This window comes from Schistocerca gregaria, unplaced genomic scaffold (assembly GCF_023897955.1).
Source record: "Schistocerca gregaria isolate iqSchGreg1 unplaced genomic scaffold, iqSchGreg1.2 ptg000073l, whole genome shotgun sequence".
NCBI lineage: Eukaryota > Metazoa > Arthropoda > Insecta > Orthoptera > Acrididae > Schistocerca > Schistocerca gregaria.
The window spans coordinates 5,490,413-5,504,988 of NW_026061709.1; the positions used below are offsets into that span (position 1 = coordinate 5,490,413).

The window sequence follows — 14,576 nt, forward strand, 5'->3', positions numbered from 1 at the left end:
TGCCTTTTAAATTTTTTTTAAAATTTTTTAATAGTTTATTTTCTTTTTTTATGCATCTCAGCGCTAGGCAGTCGGCGGCAAGGCGGGCAGGCGTCGCATCCTTAGGCCTGGCCACGATGTCACCGCCATACCCCGCACTCATTCGCATGGTTTTGTGATTTTATGTTATGGCTATTTGTGTATTATTCATTTTTGTATTAATTTTCAAAGTGGCATCATGTGCGCCAGTGTTTTTATACATATAAACAGAATGTTAAAATAAATCCATGTCTGGTCTTAGGATCACGCAGCACACTATGAAATCCAGCACAGCAGATACTCTAAGTTGGTCTTCGCGTACAAATAATTTTCCCAGTTTCCATGTCGTTTATTAGTATGGTGAATTCTGTTGCCAGATGGTTGATTGTGGATTCCTGCTTCTCAAAACCTTGAGCATGCTATGCGTTTGAAGATGCGCGCTGGTAACGTGGGGGCACCATAGAGCAGGGACATGCCAAACAACCATTTCCCGTATTATAAGTCCTCTTGATAGGAATAATAGAAGCTGCAGAAAACTTCTGGTTCTTACTAAATCTTTGTGCAGCTTTGATGAAAGATAATGCGAAATGAAAGTAAACAAATGAGTATCCTCTTCTGGGTGTCGCACTGCGGAACCAAAAGTAAAGTGCTTTCATTGCAAAACGAAAAGGAACACCAAAATACAATTAAATGTTCGAGGCCGAGTGCACGATGTACTCTGTACCGTCTATTGATCCATGATGCAAATCACCCACATCTGACGGTGCGGAGCAGACCAATCCATGGAAACAATAACAATAATAACAAAGTAGTGAAAAAAAAGAAAAACTCCGCCCAATGGATTTAGAAACTTAAATTCTTCCATCACTTAAAGCAATAGTGAGAAAATATTGGAACTGGTCTTTATACTGTCGCAATTTCCTAATCGCATAGTACTCTTCGATGAGGTACATCTGATAATCGTGTAGCGTTGCCGTTGTATGGACGAGCATGTAATAGACGAACTGGCCCATGAGCCAGACATAACTATTATTCTTAGATTGAGGATAAAGCTGCCAGTCCGGTCGGAGCGCGTCTTGAAGTTGAATGGAAGTATCCGACGTCCTATTAATGGCAGCGAGTTTCTTTCGTGTCCACTGCCATATCTGTGTTTGATCCCTGCAGTGGAAGAGATGCGGCAGGGTTTCCACTAGGTTACACTTGGCACAAAACGGGGTGGGCCGCAGCTTGATTTTGTGCAATTTCTCTCCAGTGGGAATCACCTTATTGACAGCGTCATGCCAAACAGATCGAACTCTGGAACGAAGGAACGGATAACTAATGTTCTTCCATATATTTCTATAGTTTATGCCTAAATGTTTCTTCTCAATTGGGTTATTCAGCTGCCGTTTAGTAAGAGCACGATAGATCTCCGCCGTGTGGAACGGATGCGGGTTATCCTGAACATAGCTGAGCTCCACGTAATATCGCCAGACATAGCTGAGCTCAGGATGAATGTGTCCCACATACGTTGGCGCAGACAACTCCTTTGGACGTAAGGTCTTGAAAAGCTGTTCCGTAAGGCTATTTTGGTTACTGTGTAGTATGCGGGAAGTACGAGTTAAAAAAGTAGCAACACATTGGGATTCAACGTCTTTGACGCCTAAGCCACCTCGGGAACGAAGTAACGAGGTAGCTTTAAAGGAAACTTTAAAGATGTTCCCTCCCCAGACATACCAGCAAGCAAGTGCTAAAAATTTTTTCGCAATGGCTGTTGGGATTGGTAAAACAGCGGCAGTATGATAGAGCTTACTGAAAACGTAACTATTAATAAACTGTGCCCTCTGCATCCGGTCTAAAGACCGCATGTTATGTTCTTTGATCACCGCACGTAAGATGGTAAGCTTGCGTTCCCAATTCGCGTTGAGCATTGCCTGGGGATGTGGTGATATAACCAGTCCTAAATGCCACAGATGTTCGGTCTTCTCCAACCAAGAAATATCGATGGAGTTTGGATTACGACCCAACGGCATGATTTTGGACTTTCGCTCATTAAGTCTGGCGCCACAAGCGACAGAGTACTGATGGACAATCCGACGAACTGACCCCAGCTCTTCGGTGGTGGTAATAATCACACTGATATCGGCGGCATAGGCGTGGTAGACCGTTTTGTTGTTTAACGTTTGCAACCCATGTAAAGTTATGTAAAACTTTTTAAGAAGTGGCTCTATAGCAATCGAGAATAAAGTCATGGAAAGGGGGCACCCTTGTCGTACTGATTGTCGTATAGGCACAGGGGCGGTTAACTGGCCGTTAACCTTCACGCGTGAAGACGTTCCGCAGATACATTTCTTAATAAGCTGTCGAAAACGCTGACTGAATCCCATTTTACTCATTGTGCGCAATAAAAATCAGTGATTAATTCTGTCAAACGCCTTATCGAAGTCGAGAAACAGTAACGCCAAATCAGTGTTGGTAATCCAAGTTAAATAAGCCAGGTCACGATATTCACACAGGGCATTTAACATAGATCGACCACTGACTGCACTCGTCTGATAAGGGCCAAGTACTTTGCCAAGAAGCACTTTAAGCCTGTTGCTTATAATCCTAGTCAAGATCTTGAAATCGGAGTTAAACAACGTAATGGGCCGAAAATCATTTAACATAGTCGGATTTGATGTTTTAGGAACCAGGACAACCATTCCTTGCGTGAACTGCGGGGGGAAGGCAGCATGCGAGAACAATTCATTGTACATTCGGGTCAATTCGTCACCGATCACATCCCAATACTGTGAATAAAATTCGACCGATAAGCCGTCTAAGCCGGCAGCTTTGTTCTTGGCAGCGCACGCAATAATGGACTTAACTTCAGAGTTGGTGACATTGGCCAAGAGATCAGCGTTATCATCCTGATCCACTGTGGAGGCGATGTCGGTTAAAAATCATCCCCCGCCGATAGATCGGTATCTGACTCGGAATAATGTTCTCGAAAATAATTGAAGACATACGCCTTGATAGCACCCTGCTCATTGTACAGATGCCCCCCAGCATCCGTAAGATGAGCAATAAGTTTTTGTTTACCACGTTTCTTTTCCCGTATGATATGGAATAACGATGTGGACTCGTGGGAAACGTCATCAGAAGAGCGCGATCGTACCCGATTACCAACAAGTGCTTCACGAACTAAAGTTGTAAGTTTTGCTTTGATACGCTTGATGCGGATCAGGTTGTCGGACAATGCGGAGGGATCGCTGTACAGCTGGCGTAAACCGAGGAAATAAAATTCTAGAGACTGTTTCCTCCAAAAAGCCCTGGTCCTGGCAAACTTGCAGAGACATTTCTGAATCCGCGGCTTAACAAAATCCGTCCACCAAAGAATGCGCTCCCTATACCGAGCTTGCCTCTGGAGGCACTGCTGCCACGTGGCAACGAGGCAACGCCTTCTTCTAGCAGAGAGACATTCAGCTGCCACGTGCCGCGTCCCAAAAATGTCTTCTGTCGCAAATGCCGTAACGTTACGTGGTATGCGGAGTGGTCACTAAAACTGAGCGGCCATAGTTCACAATCACGAATGGTATTTAAAAGGTCTTGAGAAACATAAAACCTATCCAGACGGCTGGAAGAAGCAGCGCTCACATAGGTATATCCCATCGTGTGTGGTCGAAGGTGACACCAACTATCTTTTAAATGCAGTCCATCTGTTAACATTAGTAGGTCGGGACAAAAATTAAAATTCGGACGTTGATCTGCTTTGCGCAAAACGCAGTTAAAATCCCCACCCAGGATGATCTTCAGACGAACGTTTGTCAATAATGGCACAACTTCAGCCCTAAAAAAATCACTTCTGTCCCGTCCGCCAGCGGACCCTGTCGGGGAGTACACGTTCAGGAGAAGCAAATCCTGTAATTGGGCGGCAATGCCGCGTCCCGTTTCTAAGATCGCAGTAGGTTGGTAAGCCATGCCAGCTTTGAATAAAATCGCAGTTCCCGTCTCAGTGCCTAGATTTAATATGGCATCATACCCAGGTATTTTTCTAACCTTGGGTGACACAACTTCTTGGAAGAAAACTATATCGATATCTGCTGCATGTAGAGAGTCGGTCAAACATTTAAGTTTGACATCGGATGCGATCCGATTTAAATTAACTGTGACAAGTGTGTAATCTTGCATGGTGGGGATAGGAAGGGTCCGTTTTATTCACTGTCGTCGGCCCAAGACTTTTCGGATGGCGTATGCTGATGGCCAGTATCCATCAGCTCAGGACTCGGACGGTCGACATGCATGTCCATATCGGCCTCCCCCACGTGGCGGGCGACGGAACCCATTTCATCTGTGCTGCCGCGGTCACTGCCGTCTTTTCGGATCTGCTTTATGGTGCGCTGCAGTTTCTTTTCCAGAGTGCGTATCTCCTCCTCACTCTGCTTCCGTGCCGCCCGCTTAGATTTCCCCGTTCTTTGGGGAGGTGCGTCGGCGTCAGAAACGGTTTTGGTATCCGTCAAGAGGCTGTGCGTAGAGCCTTCCTCAGATTGGTCACTGCCGGGAGGGAGGGGTGTGGGGGGCGCAACGTCAGGGGTGCAAGAAACGCGCGACCTGTCGCCACCATCCGACAACTGTTTCAGCTCAGCGAACATGGTTGGAGTAATGACGGGAGTCGGTCCTGCATGGTCGGCACGACGGCCGACAGTCGCGCTATTCGTTCACGAGACTCACAGGGCCTTAGACACGGGTTCACAGGTAGATGCCGTGTTTCTTGACTTCCGCAAGGCGTTTGACACAGTTCCCCATAGTCGTTTAATGAACAAAGTAAGAGCATACGGACTATCAGATCAATTGTGTGATTGGATTGAGGAGTTCCTAGATAACAGAACGCAGCACGTCATTCTCAATGGAGAGAAGTCTTCCGAAGTAAGAGTGATTTCAGGTGTGCCGCAGGGGAGTGTCATAGGACCGTTGCTATTCACAATATACATAAATGACCTGGTGGATGACATCGGAAGTTCACTGAGGCTTTTTGCAGATGATGCTGTGGTGTATCGAGAGGTTGCAACAATGGAAAATTGTACTGAAATGCAGGAGGATCTGCAGCGAATTGACGCATGGTGCACGGAATGGCAATTGAATCTCAATGTAGCGAAGTGTAATGTGATGCGAATACATAGAAAGATAGGTCCCTTATCATTTAGCTACAAAATAGCAGGTCAGCAACTGGAAGCAGTTAATTGCATAAATTATCTGGGAGTACGCATTAGGAGTGATTTAAAATGGAATGATCATATAAAGTTGATCGTCGGTAAAGCAGATGCCAGACTGAGATTCATTGGAAGAATCCTAAGGAAATGCAATCCGACAACAAAGGAAGTAGGTTACAGTACGCTTGTTCGCCCAATGCTTGAATACTGCTCAGCAGTGTGGGATCCGCACCAGGTAGGGTTGATAGAAGAGATAGAGAAGATCCAACGGAGAGCAGCGCGCTTCGTTACAGGATCATTTAGTAATTGCGAAAGCGTTACGGAGATGATAGATAAACTCCAGTGGAAGACTCTGCAGGAGAGACGCTCAGTAGCTCGGTACGGGCTTTTGTTGAAGTTTCGAGAACATACCTTCACCGAAGAGTCAAGCAGTATATTGCTCCCTCCTACGTATATCTCGCGAAGAGACCATGAGGATAAAATCAGAGAGATTAGAGCCCACACAGAAGCATACCGACAATCCTTCTTTCCACGTACAATACGAGACTGGAATAGAAGGGAGAACCGATAGAGGTACTCAGGGTACCCTCCGCCACACACCGTCAGGTGGCTTGCGGAGTACGGATGTAGATGTAGATGTAGAACCTGCAGGTGTGCAGCGTGGCTGTCGGCATCGGTGACATCACTACGAACGGGACATTGGGGGGTTGTCGCAGAGTTGTTGACAATAACTGCGCCGGCGTCTGGGGTCACCGCAGCCGGTTGGTGGAGCGTCGGGTGTGTCACAGGCGACTCCATCAGAGTCTGGGCGTAAGACAACCGATTGTCATCTTGCCCATCGAGAGGCGTAAGACAATGTTGCATTCTTCGTCGACCCGCCCGGACACGGGGACAAGCAGATTTTAAATGGTCGGTAGAACCACAAATTACACAAGTTCTCGGTTGTCCTTCGTACATCACCACCGCTCGAAAACCCTGCACCAAAATGTTGGACGGGATGTGCTTCGTCAAATCAATTTTCGCATTCCTAAAGCCATTATCTAAATTGAAATGTCTGTAACCCCTCCACTGCCCGGCATGAATTTGCAGGACATTACTGTAGCGAGACAAAGCTTGCCGAATTCTATCGAAGCTAACTTCGAAAGGCAAATTAAATATCCGGACGGTTCGTAGCCCTAGGCCAGCATGACTAACAGACACTTTGCATATTTCGCCTTTAGAATTTACAAAATCCGCTGTGCCCTCAATGAGGGTCATAATACGAACGCAAGGATCGTCACTAACAAATTTTACATACACAGCGTTCGCAAGAAAATCATATGAAAAGCCAAGAACTTCTTCATCTCGCAGTCCTAAACGATCGTAAAACCAGTCAACGAGTTCGTGAACCTGAGGTCAAGCATATCCATACGGAAATCCAAATCGTAGCGTGTAACGTCTCAACTCATCTTCCATCACTTTCTTGAAGTACTACTTACAGTACCAACAGCTGCGGGCGACGCCAAGCTCAGGCGAAGCGACCACTACCGCACGTCTGCTCATGGCCGCGGCCGCGGTGGAACTATCTGCCTAGGTGAATATGTGCCGGGTAGCACGTCACACAGTACTCGTTTGGGTAGGGTGGTCCCATACAGAATCTCTCCATGCTGCCTAATGTTTTCCTAACGTCACACTCGTCACGTACTTCACTTTTATTTCATAATCATTTCTGAGAGGTAAACGAATAGCATGAAAACCTGCAGAGCTGGTGGCGTCAATATTAACACACATACTTGATGTGACTCATAAGCCGAACGAGTTACTTTCCGACGTTGTCTTAGATGTGCAAGTGCCAGTCAAAACTCGCGGCGACGGCACTCTGCCGACCATTTTGCTAGTTAACACCGGTATTGTTGTGTGTGTTTCAAGCTGAAGAACATATCCAAGCAGGAAATGGTCAACAGCAACATTCAGACGTTTTCGTACTGCACAATTGCTACACTAAAACAGTATATTTCTTTTTCAGAACTGGAAAAAACGACCGTGACAGGATTCGAACCTCCAATCTTCGGATCCGAAGTCCGACGCCTTATCCATTAGGCCACACGGTCACTGACGACCAAGTATAACTTATATACGACTCATCTCGAAACGCTCACACCCCTGAGGAATTGTGTTTTCGTTCTACACAGCCGCTGCCCCTTGCTGTTTCCCACCCATTCGTTACATTCAACCTCTTACGAGACCGACCAAATATAGACTGGGAAACAAGACCACACATTTTGTGTATTCGGAATCGAAGGCTGGGCGTCCCTCGCCGCATTTGCTACGATGGTCATTTGATACTTCTGTAGAAGCGGCGGCGCCGCCGCCGCCGACGACGACGACCGCGAGTGGCTCTGAGATATGTGAAAAATACATCTATAAAATATAATTCAGACTGCCTCGTCCCACATTATGCTGTACCGCTTTGGCAAATTCTTTATCTGCGCTATTCGCCTTAATCACATCTGAGAGTAATTCTTAATAAAACGCCTGTCGCTAATTGTTCGTCGTCCCAGATACTGTTTGCTATACGGCCACGACGCACAACTGATTTCCAAAATTCGTCTGCCTCCTGTGAGGATCGAACTCACGACCCCTGGTTTACTAGACCAGCGCTCCGCCACTTTTATTTTTTTTATTTTTATTTTTTTGCAGGCTGTGTGTACTATGTCCCTCTTGTTGTAAGCACTAGACAATCAGAACAGCTACAGGGCGGAGTAATTCACATCCTCAGCGGTAATTGCACTGTCACAAAGGCAGAGCAATTCCATAGGCGTCAGCTTCAAAAAGATCGCATGCCGATACCCGGGTTCGAACTAGGGACCTTTAGATCTTCAGCCTAACGCTCTCCCAACTGAGCTTTTTTTTTTTTTTATCAACAACTAAAACACTCTTCTTTGCTTGTCTCTGATTGCTTCTGGAGAAGTATAGAAAAAAAATAGCTCCGTTGCTAACAGGAGAATTGTCCTCATTTTCCGGAGTACTGGAGTATGCGAGTGGCGGGGGTGGGAACCAGGACGCGTGACAGAAGCAGTGGGGCCTCTTCGCGGCACCACTGGTGTCCTGCGGCCCGGGCTCACCCACTTACACTCACATGTCTCACCCTATACCCATTCTATTAAATGTTAATTTAAGCATATTGCCGAATATGTTGCCATGATTAGGATATCCGCAGGTTTTCGCGAATTCGATGTCCATAAACAGCTTGAATTCTAAGTGATCGTCACCACCAAGTTTATTAAAAACATAGCTGGAATAAGTGCCCAGCAACCACATAACTACATTATTTTTCGACGGCGGATAAAATCGCACGTCGGGTCGAGACAACATAGTTGAAGGTATGTTGGTGGTTGTGGTCCTCGTAATAATGGCTAGTTTTTCTCTCAGCCAACCCCAATTTCGTGCACGTTCTCCGCAGGTATAACGGTGCATAACGGTATCCACCAGTTGACGGCTATGGCACAGAGTTGTATCACTGAGTCCGATTTTATGTAGCCTCTCACTTGTACTAATCACTTCATTGATTGCTTTGTACCATGCAGTTCGAGCGGCTGAAGTAAGGATCCTGGAACTGACATTACGCCACACTATATTCCAGTTGATGCCACTGCACTTCGTAACAATTGGATTTGGTCCTTCATGTTGTCGCCAGTATGCCAATATTGCTGTAGCTGCTAAATGTCGAGAATTTAAGCTCTTGACTGATGTTGCTGCATGCAAGGAAATAGTCGCGGATGTATTTGAGCTTGTAACTGATGGTCTGAATGTTCAGCGGGTGGTCAAGACTTTGCGGCCTGACAGCATAGAATAATTGCGCCGTAATGCCCGAAGGGCAGTTGGTAAGGATAGAGACCGTCCTTGTGACATAGAGAGCCGCTGCCTTTTTCTTGATGTCGACTAAGCCCATCCCTCCGTTCAGGGGGTGGAGTGTAGCAGTTTTGGCAGATACACGAAAAATTTCCACGCGCTAAATAAAATTTGTTATCGTCGACATAATATTTCTAGCAATGACAGCAGGGAGCGGCAGAAGCTGCGCCATGTAGTAGGCTTTTGATAAGATACAGGCATTGATAAGTTGAATGCGATCAAATTGGTTGAGGCTGCGATGGTAATTATCAATTAGGGCTCCATTTATTTTACGTGCTACATCTCGCCAGTTAGCCGCTATCATCTGTAGAGAGGACGCCGTCAACATGATCCCCAGAGCCTTGTGTTCTCTGACTTGTTTAGCATAATCAACACGCAAATGCTGGAGGCCACAGAGGTTCAGAAATTTGCTTTTGTGTTCATTTAACTGCACCCCTGACACCAGACAGTATTTCCGAAGTTCAGCCTCTAATACCGTGACATCATCGACATCGCGAATCACCACACCCACATCGTCGGCATAAGCTCCGATTACACTTTTTACCCCAGAAATTGTAATCCCAGTGAGTTTCGTCTCCAACTGTTGTAACAGAGGTTCAAGGAAAAGTACAAAAAGCAACATAGACAGAGGGATCCCTTGTGGAACCCCTCGATTTTGTCCCCGATGATGTGCCAATATTGCTTGTAAAATTCAATTGGTAAACCATCAGGGTCCGGCGATTTCCCAATCGGCGAACTGCAGACAACCCCCAAAACATCTTTATTACTGAAGGCCAACGAGATAGAGTCATTGTCTTCCCTAGTTACGGTAGATGAAATGGCACTAAACAGTCCATCATAGCAGTCATCGTGTAGAGTCACTGATGCGTAGGTGTTGACAAAATAGTCGTGCAGTGCTGTGACAATCTCTCGTTGTGTGTCAACCGTTGTTCCATCCTCGAGTTTCAGGGCGCCAATAAAAGTCCGCCTCCTGTTCCTTGTATGTTTGACGAGGTGGTACAGAGCCGCTGCTTCATCATCTCTGACCGACGTCACTTTAGATTTTATCTTAAGGCCGTCCAGTTGGCTCCTCTTCAGACAGATTAATTTTGCCTTTATTTTCCGAATGTTGTCAATTCTGGTGGCCGTCGCGTCTGCACGATCGTACAGGTCCCGTAAGATTGTGTAATAAAATTCCATCGTCTTTTTGATTTCCGCCGCCCTTTCAATTCCGAATGACATGATAACTTTTCGCAGTTTCGGCTTTGCCTGCGGAGTCCACCACTCTATAGTGCTGCGAAACTTGTGAGTAGCGCGCAAGCACTGCTCCCAAGCACGACGCACCCCCTCCTCCAGCTCAACATCCGATAACAAAGACACATTCAGGTTCCATTGATCTTTATACCATCGCGTGGGTTGGGGAAGTAATTTCAAGCACGCGATGACACCACTGTGATAGGAGAAACTGGAGGGGATCGTCTCTACTTTTAATAAATCATTCTCGATAACATCGGAAACATAAATCCGGTCGATTCTGCTACAGGAATTTGCGACGATGTGAGTGAAGCGTACCAATGTGGGGTACCTAATTTCCCACGCATCTTTAAGTTTGAGGTCGGTCACGAGGCGCTTTAATTCAGACGAATAATTAAAAGTTGGGGACTGATCTTTCCTGGATAAGACACAATTAAAATCACCACCAATGATAATGTGTCGGGGATTTTTCCGAAAGAAAAAAAGTAGCTCCTTCCGCTCTATAGGTATTACCAGAAGGTGCGTACAAGTTGATGATGGTGACGCCGAAAACGGTGATCCCGATCCTTCTACCCGATTCCAATTTGTCGATCTGAGTAACTGGAATCCCTTCTCTAATTAAGACTGCGGTGCCCACGGTCGTTTCCAGGGAAAAATTTGCAATGCCGACAAACCCAGGAAGAGTAAATTGTGGCATCGACACCTCCTGCAAAAGTGGTATATCAGTACCGGGCTCATATAGATATTGTTTTAATGCATGCAGTTTCACTTCTGATCTGATTTTATTAATATTGAGGGTCGTGATCGTATAGGCCTGTGACATAATAACAGGACGTCTGAGAGAAGGAGGGATCAACTGCCGTTAATTGCCCACATCTCCATGCCATTCCATGTGAGCAGCGGCCGCGGAATTCCTGTCTGGAACGTCACTGAGTTGATCTCTTGCATCTTTGTTTTTACTCTTTTTCCGGACAGCATTAACATTGGGTGGTACTCGGATCCTGTGACGGACACTCTGCAGCACCGCTGCAGTCGGAGGTGTGGGAGGGTCTTGGGTGATGTCAATCGTCTCTCCCGACACATCTTGCGCCGGGAGCGCATGCGCCGAAACCGCTGGCGAGCGATCAGCTGAGCCACCACTTTCACTATCAGCTTGTTTGGCAACACTCGCTGCCCGAAGTTGTTTGTTGTCACTGACAGTCCCAGGCTGCTGTGTTTGTATACCGTCGCGGAGTTGCTGACATTCATGTTGTTCTGAGGCTAGGGTCGGAGCAGTTGCCACGTGTTGTGTACCGTCCGCTCCCGGAGACATTGTTTGTATACCATCACGGCGAGCCGCGATGTGAGTACTTCCAGTAGATACGTGAGCCACATCTACTTGTTGACCTTCCTGAGTGTGCTGTTGCGGAAGTTCTGAGACATGAGCCTGTGGTAACTGAACGGCGTCGACGGAAGTATCGACGCTTGAAATTGCGGTAGAAGAATCGTCCAAAATCGCTGCACCGGTTATAACTTTAGTATCCGAAGCGATCCCCCGTACGACAGATTCCGCGGTCTCGTGCGCACTGAAGGTTTTATCATCAGAGTCACGGCTGTCACAAGTTCAACGCCTCTTATTAGTCGTGGCATCGACCTTCGTGGGTGGCTTAGCACCATTGTCTCTCCTAACCAGAGCTGGAAACTCTTCAGGGCGAAATTCTTTTAGCTCTTCCGAAGGTACGGCAGAACTAGGGACCTCACCCTCTACGATAGGGTTATCCGAAACTACATCAGCCAACGTAAGACTTTTACGCTTCTGTAGCGAATTTTTTAGCACAAACATTCGCCTGGGACAGTCATGACGCAGGTGACCACTCTCATTACATATATGGCATGTGGGAGTTTGGCCACTGTAAGTAACATGAGCCCTATAGTCACAAACGGTAACATGCGAGGGTATATTCTGCTTTATATGCATTTCTACTGATCGGACGCCACTGTAACATTGTAACCTGTGCTGGTTTGACCACCGTTCGTTACGAATCTGCTTGATATCCCCGAATTTGGACAGAACTTCCTTCAGATAACAATTTTCTACTTCAAGGGGTAGGTTAAAGATACGCACATTGGTATACTCCACATCGGCATTGGAAATGAGCACAGTACTTACAGACTCGTCCCGGTGTCGAAAAACAGCTCTCCCTCCGTGTTTCGTCAGAATCTTTTCCAGTAATACAGGATTCAGCAATTTTACAAAGAAGCAATATTGCTCGGTATCATAATACGCCGTGTGCACTTGATCAGAGGTAATTCCAATGACATCCACAACCCAATCTGGTATTTCCAAGGAACTAGGCTGCACAGAACGGGTAGACTTGTCAAATTCAAATCAGAGTGTACACTTTCTAGGAAATAACCTGGACATTGCAAAACGATAACTAGCAAAGGAACCGCTAGAAGAACACAAGAATGAAAATCAAACTCAAGAACAATATACACTAAATAAAAACACTTCACGATAAAGAGAAAACTTAAGTTGTTATCACGACTTGTAAACACGTGGCGGAGTGGAGCACTTTACACGTCCGATCAGCACGGTGTCACAGGCGCGACTTCCACTGAGCTAAAGAGGCGCGGCCTAGCGGTTCTTTTGTGTACTTCGTCCTTACGGTCGTCTCGATCATCAGTCTTCAGCTGACAACACTTCATATCACCGACTTATATTTGCAGCTTTGGCGAACCATTACTGCTTGGCTACACATCTGACACGTAACCGATGTACTCTCTAACCAACACCAAATGCATTTCAGAAAATGTCTTTCTCACATGTCTACAAAATCACCTTCACCTTCAAATACAGTTTCCTTGCGACTGACGGAGACCTAGGCAAAGTTTAAAGTTGCTATTTCCATTACATCACGTTCATCAGAAAAACGGTTATTTACATCTGCAGCGGAACAAAATTCCGTTTCGCCCAGTGTGGGGCTCGAACCCACGACCCTGAAATTAAGAGTCTCATGCTCTAGCGACTGACCTAGCCGGGCTGCCTCGGTAAATATGTGCCGGGCAGCACGTCACACAGTACTCGTTTGGGTTGGGTGGTCCCATACAGAATCTCTCCATGTTGCCTAATGTTTTCCTAACGTCACACTCGTCACGTACTTCACTTTTATTTCATAATCATTTCTGAGAGGTAAAGGAATTGAATGAAAACCTGCAGAGCTAGTGGCGTCAAAATTAACACACATACTTGATGTGGCTCATAAGCCGAACGAGTTACTTTCCGACGTTGTTTTAGATGTGCAAGTGCCAGTCAAAACTCGCGGCGACGGAACTCTGCCGACCATTTCGTTAGTTAACACCGGTCTTGTTGTGTGTGTTTCAAGCTCAAGAGCATCTCCAAGCAGTAAATGGTCAACAGCAACATTCAGACGGTTTTTGTACAGCACAATTGCTACACTAAAACGGTATGTTTCTTTTTCAGAACTGGAAAAAAACGACCGTGACAGGATTTGAACCTGCAATCTTTGGATCCGAAGACCGCCGCCTTATCCATTTTTATTATTAATATTATTTTTCTTCTGCTTACGAGATGAAGCTTGAAAATCTTGCCAATCGAATCCTTCAATATGGTTGTAACTTGGGAGTCGGTCAACATGATATATTATTCGCCTTATAGATGGTCCGCCTTTTTGCAGTGAATATCTGCTGAACGTTCTGTAACATGAAATTCAATCAGTTGACCTGTTAGTTTCTTTATTTTACGTCACAGTTTTGAGCAGGTAGTTGGCGAAGTGATCCTTGTAGTTTTGTGTTTTCATTAGCAGATGGTGCTGAGTTGTAAGATAGACCCAGAAGTCTTCTTTACTCTTTTCTTCTTTTGTAAATAAGTAGTGTACTGTAGCGGATTTTACCCAGTTTAGTGCGTTCCTTCTCGTCCGTGGGTACGGAGTATCATCCGGCGTTAGAATGGCAGCAGGCGTTATATATCTGGGAGATGTTCTGCTGATGAGCGCCAACTTGTTCGTAATATATGCCCATATATCTTTTACTTTGTCGCACACAAATCTGTGTTCATCAGTATCTATTAAATTACACGTGATGCATAAAGGTGATTCTGCGAGGTGTATGTTATGTAGTTTGGAGTTAGTGGCCAATTTTCTGTTAACTGCGAAATACCAAGTGGCATGCATTGTTGACGGCTAGTGTGGACAATGGATGTTCACCCAGATTACCTTCCAGTCGTAAAAATTGTATTTGTCTTCGACGTTATTTGGCTTCTTATCT

At 45.8% G+C, this 14,576-nt stretch overlaps 2 non-coding genes across 2 annotated transcripts; both read right to left on the reverse strand.

Moving 5' to 3' along the window:
- Positions 1-7,203: 7,203 nt before the first annotated feature.
- Trnar-ucg (transfer RNA arginine (anticodon UCG)) lies at positions 7,204-7,276 on the reverse strand. The gene has a single exon. It is a non-coding gene; the product is annotated as a tRNA-Arg (tRNA).
- Positions 7,277-13,260: 5,984 nt separating this feature from the next.
- Trnak-cuu (transfer RNA lysine (anticodon CUU)) lies at positions 13,261-13,333 on the reverse strand. The gene has a single exon. It is a non-coding gene; the product is annotated as a tRNA-Lys (tRNA).
- Positions 13,334-14,576: the final 1,243 nt, after the last annotated feature.